The sequence below is a fragment of the Salvia splendens genome, chromosome 12 (assembly GCF_004379255.2).
Source record: "Salvia splendens isolate huo1 chromosome 12, SspV2, whole genome shotgun sequence".
NCBI lineage: Eukaryota > Viridiplantae > Streptophyta > Magnoliopsida > Lamiales > Lamiaceae > Salvia > Salvia splendens.
The window spans coordinates 22,852,865-22,871,879 of NC_056043.1; the positions used below are offsets into that span (position 1 = coordinate 22,852,865).

The window sequence follows — 19,015 nt, forward strand, 5'->3', positions numbered from 1 at the left end:
AACATTACAAACCAATAGCTCCGTTACAAACCTTTAAGCCCTTCAGTAGCTACACGTGAGATCTAAGTCCGAAGCAATCGTGGTTGAGCATATTGAGAGAAATGCAGTACTAATATTCCTGGTGAGGTATGAGTGACTGAGTGAACCTAGTGTTTGGCCGAGAGGTGTGGGCGATCCTGACAAGTGGATATACTGACTGGGGGAGAAAATGGGGGCGGCGGAAGTTCAAGGCTGTCTAAGACCGGATTGCACCTGATCCCGAGGGGAGGGATGGTTGTAAATATAGCCCAATTACTGTGTTAATGTGTCTTAAGTGTTTTAGTTTTCTTTTATGTGTTTGTCTTTGTTATGTGTTTTTCTTTGCGTCATAGTTAGAGTCTAGGGTAGGATAGAGTCGGTCAGGGGAGTAACCAGGCTAGAATTAGACTTACTTCTTTTTGTTTGTTCTTCACGCTTGAGGACAAGCATGTGGTAAGTGTGAGCAGTTTGATAAGTCGTATTCTAGGCCTCGGTTACTGGTCAGTATGATGTGCATAATTTGATTATATCTGCAAAACAGTTGCTCAAAGTGTGCAGGTTAAGTGTTCTAGCCAGTAGGCAAAGCTTCAGATACTTCAGGTGAAAAGGGCGTCAGAACGATTACGTACTGACCAGTATACATGCAAAAATGGCTCGAGATGGAGAAGAAGGATAGTTGGGACTGATCAACCACAATTAAGGGCAAAGAAGTCATCTCGCCACAAGGTTTTACCCTAAAATTAAGGGTAAGCCTCCCTATAAAAGGAAGCCACATGGAGAGAGAATATCATCAATTTTCGAAGATTATTATCCAATTCTTAGGTAGAATTCTCTAGGTAGTTCAGTCCTTTAGCCCAGTCCAGAGCCTCATTCCTCGCCACAACCATGATCACCTGAGTTCCAGAAGCCTCCGGAGTTCCAGACATTCTTCATCCAGTCAGCAAGATCGTAGTTAGAAAGTTCCATCGCCCGGCGTGGCAAAACACTTTTTATTCCGCTTTCGTAGTTTAAATTACTTGTTTTCTTTTACGCTGGATCTTTGATACCTTTGAATTTCGCTGCTTGGAAGTACTTTGTTTGAAAATCCGAACATGTTTTATGCTATGAAGTTGTTTTGTGATCAGTTCGCTTCGTTGATTTCTTTTCCTTCTGCCTAGTTAACTTAGATCTAGTGTTTCTGGTTGTTTTGAGTATCGAATCGTGTGTTTCCAGTTTCGTAGTTTATTTCTTCGAGCTAGCATAGTCTGTTTACTGTTTAATTGCGTAGAGTTTGTTTCATGCAAAGTGTAGTTATGTGTTTCATATATTCGTTTATGTTGACCAGTAGGCGGAATTTCAGGTTCGGGTTTCGATCTTAGATTTGGAATTTTTAGTGGTAGATCTGGAATCGTGAGTTGGTAAACTGTGTTTAAATGGTATTGAATCTGGTTTACTTGTTATCTGATTTTAGTTTGTGTTTGTTGAAGAAGATGATGTCCATATCAAGTGTTGGGGACCACTTGTTTCTTTAAAAATGCTTTTTGCTTTTCTTCCTTCACTTTTAATTATACCCTGCAGACCTGTCAGCCTAGTCACCACAACTACCACTACCTTCTGATATTCTGTTTAGCCCATAATAGAAACCTAGTACTTTTCGAATATTTCTGTCACGCCCGCATTTTCTAAGGATAGAAAACACGGTTGATCGCGACTAGGGGAGGATTAGTGAAGCGGGGAAGAAAGGGGGAAATCAACACAACTCAACCATAGCTAGAAACAAATGGGAATAGCTCGAATAAAATCAGAGTGTTTCAACAATCAACAACTCAAAATGAATATTATCTTAACGATAAAAGAAGGACAGCTACTTAGCGGAAGCATTTGAGAGAAGGAATGTGCCACGTGTGAAGACATGACACATTCTACACACTTAAATTTCTTCAACAGTCTTGCTCAACACCCACCGCACTCATCACGCTCAACCTGCAATTTTTAAAAGAAAAGCAGGGCTGAGTACTTGATGCACTCAGTGGACTCATGCCGAAAACATTTTATAAAAAGTATTTATCATGCCACCATTGAGAGACCTCGGGTTTAACTTTGAAAATGCCCGAGACACTAAAATCATTTCCATTGTAAAATTCGACTGATCAGTCATTTTCCCATAGATGTCTACCATATCTGATCCATTGATGACAAGGAATGTGGCCACATTCCAAGTCACTAGACCGGCCGACCCAAAAGACGGCTCACGATCTCCATAGGTGTACACTAGCCTGAATAGGGACTCACTCCCTAGACAGACCCGAATTCGATTATCCATTGATGGCAAAAGCCACATCAGATAGGTTCCATAGAATAAAACAAAACATAGCATGACAAATATTCATATCATTTTCACATAAAAATATACTTATGGCATAGCCCTTATTTAAAAAGAAAGCCCACCTCGAGTGCTTAATTCGAAATTACGTTCTTTCCCTTGCGATCGCGATTCTCTTGCAATGATTCACCTTTAACAATTTATATAATAGATAAATCAACACATTGTTTCAGCCAAATAACTAAAAATGCATGCATCCTAAGCAAAGTCTTTCATCTCGATTTATCTCGGTTTTCGATTATTCGGCGGCCGCTTACGCCCCTAATTTCCTCCGTTGGCTCCTCGTATTTTCTTAATGATGTCGACTTAGATCCCAAGATTTTGTTAAGCACATGAATTAATCTTCGAAAATATCTTCCCTCGCAATATATTTATTTATTTTGAAACTTAGGGAAAATTATTTGTACATCGAATTATCCCGAGTATTAACTAAATAATTCCCTACAGGTAATTAAATTTTTACTCAAAGATTTAATTAGTTATTGGCCCAAAGATTTAATTATTTTCTCCACCTTATATCTTCAATTATAAATTGAAGCCCAACAATTAAATGGAGCCCATCTTTAATAATTCATCCAATTCTAAATAATGGCCCACTTCCATTTAAAAAGAACAAAAGCTCCATACTTTAATAAATCCACAAGGCCCCAAATTTTTAAAACAACCGAGGCCCAAATATTAAAAAAAACTAGGAGCCCATTTAACCACCATCATCTACACGCCCTTTTTCTTTCTCTCTCTCCTTATCTCTCTTTCTCTCTCGACGGAAAAAGGATTTGCAGAAGCTCAACACCTCCTCCGACTCAATTCCAGTTCAGAGCCCGCGACTCGCCGGAGGACGTCGCCACCGTCGCTGCAGACCGCACGGAGCTCGCCGCTGTGCCGTCGGGAAGAGCTGTTGCCGACCGCACCGCTGCTCATCGTCGCCGGGATCCGCCGCCGTCGCTGCCGGGGACGCGACGCCACTGCTGCCAGCAGCAGCTCTCGGTCAGTCTCCGTCACCCGTCGCCCCGAGTTAGCACGAAACAGACCCGACGCCTCCGACCCTAACCCGATTCGCCCCGCAAGTTGAGTTCTCAATTTTGATTTCAGTTCTTTAAAAGTTCGATCTTTTATTCAGTTTTCTTCTATTAAAACGATTGAGAGGTGGTTTACAGATTAATAGATGGTAGTGTGTGATGTAAGGATGCAGCAGTGTCAAATCGGATTTGGTTGGAAGGAGGTGTATACCTTCACAATTTGGGACGAGTAGCTGTAAACAATAGAGGTTATGGCTTCGATCTTCCTTTCCCTTTGTTTCTGCCAGAAAGAGTTTCATGTGTCAAAAGAGAATTCATTTTGGAAGAAGATGATAGATTTTCTCTGAAATTACCTATGGTCAGATTAGTAGCGGAGACTAGCAACGGATTGAAAAGAGTGTGTGGCTTGAATCTCCGTCTCGGTCCTATTCGAAAATTTCAATGAGTTTGACGAGTTGATTTAGAAGCAAAACGTGTACAGAGAAGAAGATGGAGTTTGCAAGATTACCTTGGAGTGAAGTTGAAGAATGTAGATTTGATTGCCGAGATGATAATGAAAGAGAATGGGTTTGTGAAGTATTTAGTCTAGAGTGAGGGTGGTTAAAAGATATGGGAGAGATTTTAGGGGAGAGAGGGGAACGGTTTTTTTTTCTCCAACGTGGGGAAAGAGAGAATTTTATAATCTGCTTTCTTTTCTTTTTTTTTTCATATATGTTGGATAAATTTGAATTTATCTAGTGTTTATTTGCAGATCACGGAGGGTGAATATCTAATCACGGAGCAGGAAAATCTCTATAGAATCTTTATTTAATATTTCGGCTTCTTAAAAAAAAAAAAAAAATTCCGTAGGCTCTCAAAATAAAACGGAATGATAGTTGGCTAAAAAAAAAATTCGACAGTAATCCAAAAGCAACTTAAAGGAATAGGGAAAAGTCGGGCGTTACAATCTACCCATCTTAACAAAAATTTCGTCCCGAAATTTGCAAAAAAATAACTAAACGTTTCCTAGTACTCTCCATCTTATCTTCAAATTCTCAAGCGTATTCCTCGCAACCACAATGTTACTATTGGTTTGGGGGTGGAGCTGGGTCTCCTCTTGGGTCGGCTTGAATTGCTTGAAGTTGTGGGCGTGGTCCTTGGTCGTTTCGCCTTACACCTACTCCAACATTCTTACTTGGGCAATCTCTAGAGAAATGACCATTTCCACCACAGTTGTAGCATCCATCAAACTTGAGTCTACACTCTCCACGGTGGTTCCTAAAGCATATAGTGCATGGAGGAATCCTAGGTCGGAAATTACCCCTCTGATTGGGAGCAGTCTGGATATGTTGTTGCCTCTTATTTTCATATGGAGTCTGATCTCCATCCCATTTCCTCTTGTCTCGAGAGTTATGTTGTTGCTGTGGTGTTGGTGGTGTAGGATTCGCTACCGTCTCATCCTTAGGCAGTGCCTCTTCCACATCTAAAGCGCAACTCAAAATCTCGGAGTATGTAACTCCTCTCCGGCTGGCCACGGCTACCCTTATTTCGTGTCTAAGACCAGAACGAAATTTTTCGGCCATTTTCTCATCTGTGTCTACCAACTCGGGTGCATATCGGGTCATTTCACAAAGAGCACGGTCGTACTCCGTCACCGTCATGCTTCCTTGTTTTAGGGTGTGGAACTCAACTATCTTTGCCCGTCTGTAGCTCATGGGAATGTACTTGTTGTACACCTCATCCTTGAATTCATTCCATGTCAGGGCCTCACGGCGTGCGGGGTTCATTGTTCTTCGCTTAGTATCCCACCAAAAATCGGCAGGCCCAGTTAATTGAAAAGTCACACAAGCGAGACGTTCCCTATCTGTGCACTCCATAAACTCGAATATACGCTCGAGGGCGCGTATCCAGGCCTCTGCCTTTGGTGGCTCTCCAAGTCCATCAAACTGTGGGGGGTTTTGCTTCAAAAATGTCTTGATGTATCCTTTTTCTTGAGGTGGAGGTGGGGGTGGTGGTGGTGGCGGGGGTTGATTTCCAACACTCTCCTCGGACCGTTCCTCCCCATTGCGCCCTACTCGTGGACCACGTCCACGTCCATCTCCACGTCCACGTCCATCTCCACGTCCACGTCTCGGTGGCATTCTGTTTCATAGGCACACGAGTTAGTACGGTTGTTCGTATTCCAACTTCACCACTTTCATATCTTTTCATACATCATAATACTGATTTCCCTTCTCATTCTTCGATTTTCCTTGCCTCGTATTTTTGATAAATTAGGGATTCGCCCCACACTTTAGATTCTCGTTCATTTTTGTCACTCGGGAAAGTGATAGATTATCTCAACTTAAAACTACAGTTCGCGCGTATTCAATCTAGCCTACAACATAAGCACTCTATGTTCGCAACACTCTTCATCATCTCATAGATCAACATCTACCATAATTAACGTCATTCGTACCACAAGATAAACACACAACATTTTCACATCTCATAGCTAAACACTTTCGCACTTCACATTTGCATTCATAAAATTTTGACACAAACTTTCTTCAAACTCTGTCACACTTTCCTAAAATCTCTACATCTCACTTTTAAAGTAAAAGTTTTGACTCAAAACTAAAATATACTTTCGCATCAACTTTCATCCATCGTATAAAACACTCCATAGAATAACGCATCATACTTTGCACCTCATAACATAAATATCACCACATTTCCATAGCTCAATTTTCCAAACGAAAAAGTAAAAAGTATTTTTCTCGAACTCAAAAATTTTCGAACAATTCATAAACACAATATTTTCCATTGATCAAATCTTTTCATAAATGATAAGTCACCCCATTGCAAGACATACATCTTTTTATCACTATAGTTCATCTTCTCACAAAACACATATATACTTTTTTTTCCAACCATAGCTCCTCTATCCCATTGTAAAACATATTTTGTATTCATAACCATAGCTCTTCTATCCCATTGGAAAACATACTTTGTTTTAATAACCATAGCTCTTCTATCCCATTGTAAAACATACTCTTTTTTTTCATAACCATAGCTTCTCATCTCCTTTCCTGAAAACTTTCTCATAAAAATAAATTACATCTTTCTTGATTGAGCGTGGCGAAGCGGGATGTTGAGCCTTCAATACACAATTATTATTATCATTATTATTATTATTATTATCACTATTATTTTAGTCTAGCGAAACAAGTCTAGACTAAGACTGAAAAAAGACTCTCGGGTCCAGAGCGGAAAGAAAAATTGCTCTGATACCACTTTGTCACGCCCGCATTTTCTAAGGATAGAAAACACGGTTGATCGCGACTAGGGGAGGATTAGTGAAGCGGGGAAGAAAGGGGGAAATCAACACAACTCAACCATAGCTAGAAACAAATGGGAATAGCTCGAATAAAATCAGAGTGTTTCAACAATCAACAACTCAAAATGAATATTATCTTAACGATAAAAGAAGGACAGCTACTTAGCGGAAGCATTTGAGAGAAGGAATGTGCCACGTGTGAAGACATGACACATTCTACACACTTAAATTTCTTCAACAGTCTTGCTCAACACCCACCGCACTCATCACGCTCAACCTGCAATTTTTAAAAGAAAAGCAGGGCTGAGTACTTGATGCACTCAGTGGACTCATGCCGAAATCATTTTATAAAAAATATTTATCATGCCACCATTGAGAGACCTCGGGTTTAACTTTGAAAATGCCCGAGACACTAAAATCATTTCCATTGTAAAATTCGACTGATCAGTCATTTTCCCATAGATGTCTACCATATCTGATCCATTGATGACAAGGAATGTGGCCACATTCCAAGTCACTAGACCGGCCGACCCAAAAGACGGCTCACGATCTCCATAGGTGTACACTAGCCTGAATAGGGACTCACTCCCTAGACAGACCCGAATTCGATTATCCATTGATGGCAAAAGCCACATCAGATAGGTTCCATAGAATAAAACAAAACATAGCATGACAAATATTCATATCATTTTCACATAAAAATATACTTATGGCATAGCCCTTATTTAAAAAGAAAGCCCACCTCGAGTGCTTAATTCGAAATTACGTTCTTTCCCTTGCGATCGCGATTCTCTTGCAATGATTCACCTTTAACAATTTATATAATAGATAAATCAACACATTGTTTCAGCCAAATAACTAAAAATGCATGCATCCTAAGCAAAGTCTTTCATCTCGATTTATCTCGGTTTTCGATTATTCGGCGGCCGCTTACGCCCCTAATTTCCTCCGTTGGCTCCTCGTATTTTCTTAATGATGTCGACTTAGATCCCAAGATTTTGTTAAGCACATGAATTAATCTTCGAAAATATCTTCCCTCGCAATATATTTATTTATTTTGAAACTTAGGGAAAATTATTTGTACATCGAATTATCCCGAGTATTAACTAAATAATTCCCTACAGGTAATTAAATTTTTACTCAAAGATTTAATTAGTTATTGGCCCAAAGATTTAATTATTTTCTCCACCTTATATCTTCAATTATAAATTGAAGCCCAACAATTAAATGGAGCCCATCTTTAATAATTCATCCAATTCTAAATAATGGCCCACTTCCATTTAAAAAGAACAAAAGCTCCATACTTTAATAAATCCACAAGGCCCCAAATTTTTAAAACAACCGAGGCCCAAATATTAAAAAAAACTAGGAGCCCATTTAACCACCATCATCTACACGCCCTTTTTCTTTCTCTCTCTCCCTATCTCTCTTTCTCTCTCGACGGAAAAAGGATTTGCAGAAGCTCAACACCTCCTCCGACTCAATTCCAGTTCAGAGCCCGCGACTCGCCGGAGGACGTCGCCACCGTCGCTGCAGACCGCACGGAGCTCGCCGCTGTGCCGTCGGGAAGAGCTGTTGCCGACCGCACCGCTGCTCATCGTCGCCGGGATCCGCCGCCGTCGCTGCCGGGGACGCGACGCCACTGCTGCCAGCAGCAGCTCTCGGTCAGTCTCCGTCACCCGTCGCCCCGAGTTAGCACGAAACAGACCCGACGCCTCCGACCCTAACCCGATTCGCCCCGCAAGTTGAGTTCTCAATTTTGATTTCAGTTCTTTAAAAGTTCGATCTTTTATTCAGTTTTCTTCTATTAAAACGATTGAGAGGTGGTTTACAGATTAATAGATGGTAGTGTGTGATGTAAGGATGCAGCAGTGTCAAATCGGATTTGGTTGGAAGGAGGTGTATACCTTCACAATTTGGGACGAGTAGCTGTAAACAATAGAGGTTATGGCTTCGATCTTCCTTTCCCTTTGTTTCTGCCAGAAAGAGTTTCATGTGTCAAAAGAGAATTCATTTTGGAAGAAGATGATAGATTTTCTCTGAAATTACCTATGGTCAGATTAGTAGCGGAGACTAGCAACGGATTGAAAAGAGTGTGTGGCTTGAATCTCCGTCTCGGTCCTATTCGAAAATTTCAATGAGTTTGACGAGTTGATTTAGAAGCAAAACGTGTACAGAGAAGAAGATGGAGTTTGCAAGATTACCTTGGAGTGAAGTTGAAAAATGTAGATTTGATTGCCGAGATGATAATGAAAGAGAATGGGTTTGTGAAGTATTTAGTCTAGAGTGAGGGTGGTTAAAAGATATGGGAGAGATTTTAGGGGAGAGAGGGGAACGGTTTTTTTTTCTCCAACGTGGGGAAAGAGAGAATTTTATAATCTGCTTTCTTTTCTTTTTTTTTTCATATATGTTGGATAAATTTGAATTTATCTAGTGTTTATTTGCAGATCACGGAGGGTGAATATCTAATCACGGAGCAGGAAAATCTCTATAGAATCTTTATTTAATATTTCGGCTTCTTAAAAAAAAAAAAAAAAATTCCGTAGGCTCTCAAAATAAAACGGAATGATAGTTGGCTAAAAAAAAAATTCGACAGTAATCCAAAAGCAACTTAAAGGAATAGGGAAAAGTCGGGCGTTACAATTTCCTGTTTTCACCATGTCCACGTACACAGCTGCATATCAGAATCCTCTCACACCTCCTAGCCAGTAGGATACCACCTTCATTTTCTTGCCTAGGTAGAGACTCAACCCAAGCGTGGTAGCTAACCTAACCTTTCCAGAATATCACCACAATTCCCAAAACGCATTCATCTCTGTGGGATTCGACCCCTACCTTCACTATACTACCCAGTAGAAGAGGGTTGAGGAATTTTTGATACCAGGTTTTAGGCTTGGCGGGGGATTGTTTATCCTGATCAGTAGGATACACCCTTTGCTTGAACGACACCTACATAAACCTGCGCTTTCACAGGGTTCTACAGAAGATTCATCAAGGATTTCTCGAAAATCTCTTAGCCTCTTTGTAAATTACTTGAAAAAAATGTGAAATTTAATTTTACTTTTGATTGTTTGCAGGCTTTTGAGGATTTGAAGAAGGCTTTAGTGAGTGCTCCCATTCTCATCACCCCCGATTGGAGCCAACCATTTGAAATTATGTGTGATGCAAGGGACATTGTCGTTGGTTCCACCTTGGGGCAGAAGAGAGGTAAATTTTTTAGAGTCATTTATTATGCTAGTAGATCTTCAGATTCTGCGCATGCTAATTATACGACTACAGAAAGGGAGATGCTTGCTATAGTTTATTCTTTTGCTAAATTTTGAGCTTATCTTGTTGGGACTAAGAGTCTAAGACCATTGTTTACACTGACCATGCAGCTATTAGACACTTGTTTGCAAAGAAAAAAGCAAAACCAAGACTCATTCGGTGGATTCTATTGCTTCAAGAATTCAATGTGGAGATAAGAGATAGAAAATGATGTGAAAATGTAGTAGCGGATCACTTGTCTCAGTTGGAGCATCCGGTAGAGGGAGAAGATATATCACAAAAAATCAATGAGGACTTCCCCGACGAGCATCTATTCTTCACTCATGCCACTTTCCCATGGTATGCCGACATTATTAATTATTTACCAGCCCAGGTACACCCTCCCGAACTTACTCCTTATGAAAGGAAGAAATTTTATAGAGATGTTAGATCTTATTTTTGGGATGAGCCCTACTTGTTCAAGAGATGTGCAGATAATATACTCAGGAGGTGTGTACCGCAAGAAGATTGGGCAGCCATAGTTGAAAGATGTCACTCGTCGCCAACTGGAGGACACTTTGGTGTGCAAAGGACAGCCATCAAAATCCTACAAAGCGGGTTCTATTGGTCAACCATCTACCGTGACTCTGCCAGTTTTGTGCTCCAATGCAACGAATGCCCGCGCACGGGGGGAATATCCAAGAAGAAGGAGATGCATGTGAACACCATCATTGAGGTAGAATTATTTGATGTATGGGGGATATATTTTATGGGACCGTTCCCAAAATTAGGGGAGTACCAATACATTTTACTTGCAGTTGAATGTGTCTAGATGGGTGGAAGCAATTCCTACCAAAACTAATGATTCTAAAGTTGTAACTGCATTTGTGAGGAAAAACATTTTTAGTAGGTTTGGTACACCCCGCGCTCTCATAAGCGATGGAGGATCTCACTTCAACAATAGGTGGCTAGACAACGCATTGGACAAGTATGGAGTCAAGCATAGAGTCACCTCGCCATATCACCCCCAAGCCAAAGGGCAGACCGAGCTTGCAAATAGGGAGATCAAGTCCGTTCTACAGAAAACAGTGAGCACTAATAGAAAGGATTGAGCACTCCGTTTGGATGATGCGTTGTGGGCATATCGTACCGCATACAAATCTCCTATAGGTATGTCTCCTTATCAATTAGTTTTTGGAAAATCATGTCATTAGCCTTTTGAGTTGGAGTATAGGTCCTATTAGGTGGTCAAGAAGTTGAATCAAGATTTTCAAAAGGCCGGTGAAGAAATGCGCCTCTTTCTCAACGAGATGGACGAGTTTCGAATGGAAGTATATGATAGCTTTTCTACTTACAAGGAAAGGATGAAGGCCTACTACGATAGGATGATTAGCCCACGAGAGCTCACCTTGTGGGATGTAATGTTGTTGTACAATTCAAGACTCTCTCTTTTCCCGGGAAAATTGAAGTCCAAATGGACCGGCCCTTACATGATCAAAAAAATCTATGATGGCGGGACGGTTGAGTTGCTAGCTCCGGATGGGACGTTATTTCAAGCCAATGGCCACCGTGTGAAGAAATATTATAGCTCGGACAAGGTGTTGGAGGAGGAAGTGGCCCTAAAAGAACCACCCAAGGAGTAAAAAATAGGTAAAGTCAAACTAATGACTATAAAAGAGCGCTTGTTGGGAGGCAAGCCAGCCATTTTTTTGTTTTGTGTTGAATGAAAATTTTCGTAGGTTTCTGGACTCTCACCAGCGACCGCTGCAGAGTCCGCAGAGACCCGCTGGCCACCCACTGGAAAGGTTCTGACTTGCCACAGTGACCGCTGGTGGACTCCCAACGACCGCTGCCCAATTTTTCAAAATTTCACCCCGTCCAACCATTACGCGAAAAATTTTCAAGGTATGTTTTCTTTTCAGTAGTTTACTCACGTCCTTACCGACTCTACAAACTTATTTTACACTTTGTTGCAAATAAGTTTGGGGGATGAAGTGGTGGGCCGTGGGTTTAGGGTTTTGTTTTAGGTTTTCAGTCAAGTTTTTGTTTTAAAAATCACAAAGGTGAATCCATGTCATGAACATAGCATGAAGAACTTAGAAACACGCATGCTTAGGGACACATTAGACCGAGTTGCCAATAATATGAAGTTCTTTTCATCTTTGATTAAGTATGACTTGACATCTTGATTTGATGGTTTGGTGAAAAAGTGCATAATTAGTGAATTGCTTGTTCGCCTTGAATCATGCTTATACCTTGTGAGATTTGAGCCTAATTTCTTTCTTGTGTGATTTATTTGCATTCATGTATATGTTTCTAGAACTTGCTCCTAGTCTGCCTAAGTTTACATAGTGTTTAAGTTGATTTAGGAGGATGATAGGCCATCTTTTCTTAGATACTTTTATACCTAAAATTTTTGACCCTCTCAAAAATTTTCCCTTTGGAGCCAACTTTTGAGCCTTTTTAAGCCTATTCTTTGGAAGCCAAAATAAATGGGGACAATTCCTTGGGTTAGTATAGATTTCATTATCTTTTGTAAAGGAATTGGAGAGATAAGGAGAAAAGTTATAAAAAGTAGTGTGCTTAAATGAAGAAAAGTGCAAGTTGTGAAATAGTGAGAATTCAAAATGTGTGCTTGATCTAGAAATGATGCTTATGAGAAAGAAAAGAAAGACAAAGAAAGGTTGTGAAGAAAAGAAAGTAAAATGAAAGGATTGGAAAGTGAGTTAAAGCAGAAAAATAAGTGTTAAAAGTGTCTTGAGTTTTTAGAAAAGTGGAGTCTCTACTTGGGATATTTTTATTTTTGAGTCACTTTTTAGCTAAATATTCATCACCTGCCAAAGAGCCTACATTACAACAAAAAAATAAAGACCTTTCGGACTTTTGATGCTTAATCACATCTAGTAGAGGAGGGATTAGACTTTGTCCAAGCCTATGGTAACTTTGCATGATACATGATTTAAATGTTTACACATATTACATTTATACACTTTGAGAGTGAGAGATAAATCACTTCCCATCTTTAGAAGCTTGCCACATGTGAGTGCATGAATTCAAGGTGTTCCACGAGTTAGTAATGAAAGTGCACTAATAAGCCTTGTTTAATTTGATTGCGTTAATACATGCTTGATCTATCTTTTCCATACTTTGAGGCAATTATGACGTCTAGTCCTTGTGTCTTTTGTGTTTTGTTCGAGGACAAACAAAAATGTAAGTTTGGGGGAGTTGATACGCTCAGATTTTGCACTATTTTAAGGTCTTTATCTGGTCCGTTTTTAATGTCGAAATCACAATTCATGTCCATATTTTGTATGTTTTTATCTATTTTGGTATTTGACGTGTTTTGTGAGAAATGTGCATATTTTAGCCCAAAAAGATAGCTAGAAGACGAAGTTGGAAATCTGGAGATTCTGGGAGCGTCCAGCGACCGCTGCAACCAAGCTAGGGATCGCTGGCCACCAACGACCGTTGTACGCACAACGGTCCGCTCCGGGAAAGTTGTGCATGGAATAAGAACACGCCCAGCGACTGCTGGGCATTGCGTGGCGACCGCTCCAAAAGTTCCAGTAGCTACGGGACATCGTACAGCGACATCTGGCCAAGGTGCAGTGGCCCGCTGGGAAAATGTGGCGCACAGAAATTGCCCTACTTACTCCCCAAGATTTACCATACTTTGCAGTCTTTTTCCTTATTTGAGGAGGACGAATTTTCAGCTATAAATACCCCCAAGCTTCATCATTAGGATCCTCTTTTTGCAACATATTTTCCAGAGTTTAAAAGTTAGAGTACTTCATTGTGCAAGGAGTTGAAGAAGGATTCAAGATCATCAAAGCTACAAGGATTTAACCTTTGGGTTTTATTTGCTTTAGTTTTATGTTTTCATTGTCTTCTCTTCAATCTATGTTTTTAGATTATTCTATCATGTGTAACTAAATTCATAGGATTCTACGGATGTCTTAGTAACGAATTTGGTTATACAATTCTTTTTTCTATTTATTATCCGTTTTGTTCTTACTTTGTTTCTTCCTTAAGTTAATGGATAATGCTTCACGTTTGAGTGACACATTCTGTGATGATTTAATATAACTTGTTACATAATCGTGAGAGGAGTTTGGCGAGTTAGATCCACTTAATAGACACTACAATTAGGTTCCTTTAGAACGACACTATTAATTGAGAGTGATGACTTTTCAAGGGTCTTAGGAGCTTTTTAGGAGTTACTTATTTAGGATTGACAACCCTAATGTTTGTAACCAACGTTTGCATCGCATGAGCATAAACTAGGTGACACGTTCTATCAAAGTAAGAACTGTGCTAGGGTATTGTAGTTAGAATTTGTATAACCATAACTGTGAACGCACATCCCTGGAATTCCCTTATCTCTATACTTTTATCTCCGTGATATATTTTTAATTAGTTTTTTATTGCTTTCAATTGTTCTTTGTTTTTAAAATTTCAAAAATATTTCGGTTTTCCAAATAGTAATTGAGTTTTACTAGATGATAGACAGTCTGTATCTATTTTTTCCGTGATCGATATCCGGTACTAACCTTTAGCTATACTATTCCTACTCTGTATACTTACAGGTATTATAGTGCTAAAAAAGTGCATAAACACCATGAAACAAAGCCTTGTGGATTTAAGATCATGTTTTAAAGTAATACCAAATCCTAAATTTATTATATTTCATGGTAGCAAGTATATAAAATCACCTAAGGGGTTCCTAATCCACCAGTTTGTGGTTAACTGTAAATAAGAAGTAAGACTTGGGGGCTTATTGGTATGATGGAATGGAATGGGGAGGGAAGGAATGGAGATAGGAATGGAATGAGGATTCCATTCCATTATTGTGCTTGGTGAATGTAAGGTTTACAAATGGAATGGAATTGTTATTCGTTGATTAATTTCCTTCCCATGCTTAGTAACTACAAATAATATAAGAATGGAATGGAATGAAATATGAATAATTAATAAGTTGATTCTATAAAAAAAATATTTATTCAAAAATATTTTTGTCAAATATTTTGGATCATATTAATTTGTACTATATTTGTAAATGAGTGTGTGCATATGTGGTGTATGTATTTTTTATGTGTGTGTACATATGTGTTGGTGTGTGTGCGCGCATATGTGCTTGTGTGCGTGTGTGTATATATATGTGCATTTGTTACCGTAGGTATGTGTTATTGTGTGTGCGTGCGTGCATGCTTCTGTGTGTGCGTGCTTCTATGTGTACGTGTGTGCATGTATGTATTGTTGCTATGTGTGTTTGTATGTGTGTGTGAGCGTGTGTGTGCATGTGTGTGTGTTGTTATGTGTTTGTGTGTGTGTTGTTGTTATGTGTGTGTGTTGTTGTTGTGTGTGTGTTGCTATGTGTGTGCGTGTGTGTGTTGCTTTGTGTGTGTGCGCGTATGTGTTTGTTTGTGTGTATGTGTTTGTTTGTGTGTGTGTGTGAGTGTGCGTGTGTTGCTTTGTGTGTGTTGTTGTGGGGGTGTTGTTGTGTGTGTGTGTGTTGCCGTGTGTTTGTGTGTGTGTTGTTGTTGTGTGTTGTTATGTGTGAGTGTATTTGTGTATGTGTGCGTGTGCGTGTGTGAGTGTGTTTGTGTATGTGTGCGTGTGTGTGTGTTGCTATGTTTATGCGTGTGTGTGGGTGTGTGTTGCTTTGTGTGTGTGTGCGTATGTGTTTGTGTGTGTGTTGCTATGTGTGCGTGTGTGTGTTTGTGTTTGTGTGCGTGTGTTGCTATGTGTTTGTGTGTGTGTATGTGCGCGCGTGTGTGTGTTTGTGTGCATGTTGTTGTTAGTGTGTGATCGTGTGTGTGCATGTTGCTATGTGTTTTTGTGTGGGGGAGGTTGCGTGTGTGAAATGGAATGGAATGGTCATTCCTTGGCTAAATGGATGGAATGGGTATTCCTCGGTGGAATGGAATGATCATTCCAAATGGAATGTTGATTCATAAGAAAAATATTTAGGGTTTACTTAGGTAAGGAATGGATGGAGGTAGGAATGGAATATAGTAGGATTCCAGTATACCAAGTAGGACCTTAGGAGTTAGCTTTAAGAAGAAAGGGGCGCCGAATTTCTGTTGCTTGGATCACGACCATGGCGGGGCTGGAACGGCGACGGCGCACCGTCGAGAGAGGGACGGTGATGCTTGTCGCTGCTCGCCGCTGCTCACTACGCAAACGAGGGGAGTGGCTAACACGGCCGGAGGGCGACCAGAAGGGTGATTCACGGGCGTCGCACACCGGCGACGGCGCTGAGTCACCGTGAGACAAGGAGAGGCGGCAGTGATGGGGGTTCTTTGAATTTTAAATTTAGAGGAGGAGAAAGAGAATTAGAGGGAGGAATGAGAAGGCCGGCCTGCGCTGCTACCGGCGGCACCATGGACGGCCACAAATCAGAGAGAGAGAGATCTGAATTTGTGAATTTTCTGCATTGGGTGGAAGAATTAAGAGAGAGAGAGTGATGTGTTTTGGGGAAGCAGAAGAGAAATTGGGGGAGATGACCGCCCCTTTTATGGGTGAACTTTACACTTGGGCCGGCCTGCGCTGTTGTTGTAGGCCACGATTTTAATAAAGGAAGTGAGTTAGGTAAATACTCCCTCTGTCCCATTAGAAATGAAACGTTTTCCTTTTTGGTCTGTCCCATTAAAAATGAAACGTTTCTAAAAATGAAAACAATACTCTCTCTACTTTTTCTTCTCTCTTACTTTACTCTCACTTCATTAACTCACAAAACAACACTACAAAAAATCGCGTGCTGAAAAGCAAATGTTGCATATTTAATGGGACGGAGGGAGTATATTTTACAAGTTCTGGACCAATTATCTTAATTAATGGATTAATGGAATAATGTGGTGGGCTTGAGTTTTGATTATTTCTTTTAGGGCAGCATGTGTCTAATTGTTGGGCTTTTATGCCCATTTAAATAACAATGAAGAAGAATGCGAAATTAACTAATACCAAGTGCTTGGCCGATCATTAAGTAGAAGTGAACTAGATTTAAAGCAGTGGCGGATCTAGGGGGCAGGAGGGGGCGGTCGCCTCCTCCCAGTCGTTAGGAGAGCCTAAACTTTCCCTTGAATCGAGCCAAAAATAGTATATCCGCCCCCTCCGTGAAGTGTAGAAATCTACTTTCTTTCAAAAAATGTCCTATAAAATATAGTAGTTCAATGGTTTGGTTGTTGTTCTTTTAACCTAGAGGTCTAGGGTTCAATCCCCGTTCGATCCTCAACAAGAACATATGTTTTCCATTCTTTGCTTTTTTTATTTTACCAATTCATATTTCTTCTTATTATCAAAATAATACCTTTAAATACTTTATGAAATATAAACTTTTATTAATTTGCATATATTATTATATTGTTATATTTATTCTTTAGTTAAAATCATTTTTAATCTTGTGATAAAGTTTTTTTGTCCTAAAGTACTTATAATTTGTGATCCATGCAGTGGCGGAGCCACATTGGAACAAAGGGGTACAGCTGTACCCCCAAATATTATCGTTATACTATATGTATATCTGCACAAAGTGAGAATATCATTGTTGGTCAAGTGGTTGTGTCTCTAAATTTCATCCAGAAGACCAGGGTTTGAAGCTTATTAGTGGCGCCTTCTCATCTTTTATGTTATTCACTTCTTTCCACTTTTATTTATGCAAATAGTAGTACTATTACATTTCTCATATTTATACTTTTCTCTCTTTTTTAAATATTCAAAAATGCATTCGAATATAGAAACTTATTTAGGTCACCTATCTTTATTTTTCTATCTGTATTTTTTTGTTTTTCGAACTTATGTATTTTATACATATATTTATTTTCTTTATAGTTTTTTCTATTGCATTTAAAACCAATCATTTCCTATTTCTAAAAAATATTGACCCATTTTCTTATATCTTTATCATTATATATATTTTTTAAATATTCAAAAGGATTTTAATTCTCTTTGTTTTTATCTTTTCGATTTTCTTCTGATGCCCATCTTCGCGTTTTTAATAATTAAAAAATCATAATTGTTTGTCGCACCCCCAAACGAAAATTCTTGGATTCGCCACTGGATCCATGCATCTTATTCTCTATGTAACAAAATAAACATTTTAAATATTTTTGAAATCTAAATATTTACTACTCTACTTATATCACTGTTGTATATAATATTTACAATTAGTTTTGAATGTATATAATAATTATAATAATTTTATATTTTAAAATGAATAATACATATTTGCAAGCTATATTACATGTTTATATTTTATTAACGAAGCTAGTGCTACTTAAATATTAATATAATATTATTTATTTTATTATTAAAAATAATATGAAATATTTAAATGTTAAATATATTAATATTTAAATTCCGCCCCGCCATTTCCGGATTCTGGATCCGCCACTGATTTAAAGTACGACGTACCAAATTAATTTATCGAAAGGATGAACGTGATTAAATAAACCCTCTTATTTAATTAATGCATGGAACTTCAGAAATTTCCCTAAGAATGAGTGAAAATTAAAATGCATGCATGCATTGTTTTAAGTTTAATGATTCCTTAAAGTTTGATTAGTATGTTATCTTCTTTACAAAAAGGTTATTTTCGCATGATATTCTAAAGCCCAGAACGAAGGATCTAGTTAAGGATTTAAGCAACCAAGGTGGGCTTTTCTACCCAACGTATTGTTATGGACTTTCTCATTTAAATAAAACAATATCTTTCAAGTATAATTTCAGTTATTTAAATTCTAAGTATGTTTTGTCTTGCCATATTCTGTTTTTAGCAATGCCTACTAGACCAGGTCAGTTTAATCGAATTCGGATCCCAGTAGGGCCAAAAACTCTACCTGGATTAGTGTACACCAGGGGATCGTGAGCCATCCTTCGAGTTAGCCGATCCAGTGACTTGGAATGTTGCCACATTTCCGGTTCACACAAGTTCAGATATGGTAGAAGCTACAGGAAAATAGACTGGCCATTCACAGTTTACAAAGGAAATATTCTTTGAGTACTCAGGCCTTTTTAAGATAAATCCCCGAGCTCACTCAGTGATTGCTTGACAAAACCAGTTTTAATGTAAAG

The 19,015-nt window shown here is 39.1% G+C and overlaps 2 long non-coding RNA genes across 5 annotated transcripts; both read left to right on the forward strand.

Moving 5' to 3' along the window:
* The first annotated feature begins 2,950 nt into the window (after positions 1-2,950).
* On the forward strand, positions 2,951-4,154 carry LOC121758103. Its single transcript, XR_006041333.1, has 2 exons — positions 2,951-3,647; positions 3,763-4,154. It is a non-coding gene; the product is annotated as an uncharacterized LOC121758103 (long non-coding RNA).
* A 3,808-nt stretch (positions 4,155-7,962) lies between these two features.
* LOC121758100 lies at positions 7,963-12,094 on the forward strand. Of its 4 annotated transcripts, none has more exons than XR_006041331.1 (5): positions 7,963-8,641; positions 9,775-9,904; positions 10,075-11,113; positions 11,178-11,593; positions 11,683-12,094. It is a non-coding gene; the product is annotated as an uncharacterized LOC121758100 (long non-coding RNA). The 4 variants fall into 4 exon arrangements; XR_006041332.1 differs by having other exon boundaries at positions 11,188-11,593; XR_006041330.1 differs by having other exon boundaries at positions 7,964-8,641; positions 10,075-10,679; positions 10,854-11,593.
* Positions 12,095-19,015: the final 6,921 nt, after the last annotated feature.